Here is a 1,325-nt window from a genome sequence, read left to right as displayed (position 1 = left end):
CTCGATTAATAAATACACATAGGGTAAGTTAGACAATTCAATATCATGTACATTAACAAATCCTCCTTTGCTTTATATAATGAAATACCGTTTACATATCGCAATATCAAGGACTCGCAGAAACAAATTGAGCAAAACCGTCGAAACTTCCACAGAAGAAGAACATCCCTGAGTCATAAGAACACGCCGTAGTGTTATTGTAAAAATATCAACCGTACGTCAGCCGATCCGATCGCCGAACGGCACAACAACATTTCTAGAGGGTACTTCTTGGCGCGGGGGTCGTGTTTTCGGTGTCCCCTCCTCTTCCCTCTCTCCTTCTCCCTTCTTCGGGTTTCGTCCTTATTCTCATCCCCTTTCCTTTCTCCTCTCTTTATGTTTTCGTCCTTATTCTTATCCATTCTCCTTTCTCCTTTCTTTATTTTTTGTTCTTATTCTCATCCCCTTTCCTTTCTCCTTTCTTTATGTTTTCGTCCTTATTCTTATCCCCTTTCCTTTCTCCCTTCTTTGTGTATTCGTCCTTATTCTTATCCATTCTCCTTTCTCCCTTCTTTTGTTTTTGTTCTTATTCTTATCCCTTCTCCTTTCTCCCTGTTTTCGTTCTTCTCCTTTCTCTTTTCCTGTTTATGTTCTTCTCCTCTCTCCTTCTTCCTTGTCGTTTTATTTCATCTCTCCTCTCTTTTTTCCGTCCGCCCTTTCCTTTTTCTCCTATTCCTCTCTACTTCCATTCCGTTTCTTCTTATTTGTTCGGTCGTCTTCTCTCTTTTGTTTTATCTTGTTCTCTCTTCTTCCCTCTTTATTCCTGCCATTCCCCATTCTCCTCTTTTCGTATTTATTCTTCTGCCTTTTCTCGTCCCTTCTTTCTTTCGTCCTCTTTCACCTTCTCCTTTTCTTCCTTCTCATATTCCCTTCTCCTTTCTGATCAGCTTCCTCACTCTACTTCTTCTCTTCTTCCTTTTCTCATCTCCTTCTTCCTTCTCTCCCTTTTTCATCCTCTTCTTCTCCCCCTTTCCCTTTCCCCATACGTCCTCTATATCCTGTTGAGACATTACCCTCCTCTTTCTCCTTTTCCTTTCCCACTCCCTTACTCCACGTATTACCCGCTTCTCCTTCTCTCTCTTATTCCTTTCTCCCCTTCTTATCATGCCTTCCCCTTTCTCTTTTTTTCTCCCAGCCACTACTCCTTTTCTTAACTTCATTTTATCCTTCCTTTTATCCTTTCACCTATTTCTTCCCTTCCTCCCCTCTTTCCTCATCTCCTTTTCTCCCTCCCCTCCTTTCACCTCTATGCCCTTCGTCTCCTCCTCTCGCCTCCCCCTATTTTC

The 1,325-nt window shown here is 42.0% G+C and overlaps 1 protein-coding gene across 1 annotated transcript in view; it reads left to right on the top strand.

Annotated features, from left to right (window-relative positions):
* Positions 1-1,325, top strand: part of LOC119585724 (ubiquitin carboxyl-terminal hydrolase Usp2-like) — a gene marked incomplete in the record, with an annotated part of 125,661 nt that overhangs the window by 59,146 nt on the left and 65,190 nt on the right.

This window comes from Penaeus monodon, chromosome 20, assembly GCF_015228065.2.
Source record: "Penaeus monodon isolate SGIC_2016 chromosome 20, NSTDA_Pmon_1, whole genome shotgun sequence".
NCBI lineage: Eukaryota > Metazoa > Arthropoda > Malacostraca > Decapoda > Penaeidae > Penaeus > Penaeus monodon.
The sequence above is the reverse complement of the archived record's forward strand: the minus strand, read 5'-3'. Positions and strand labels throughout refer to the sequence as shown.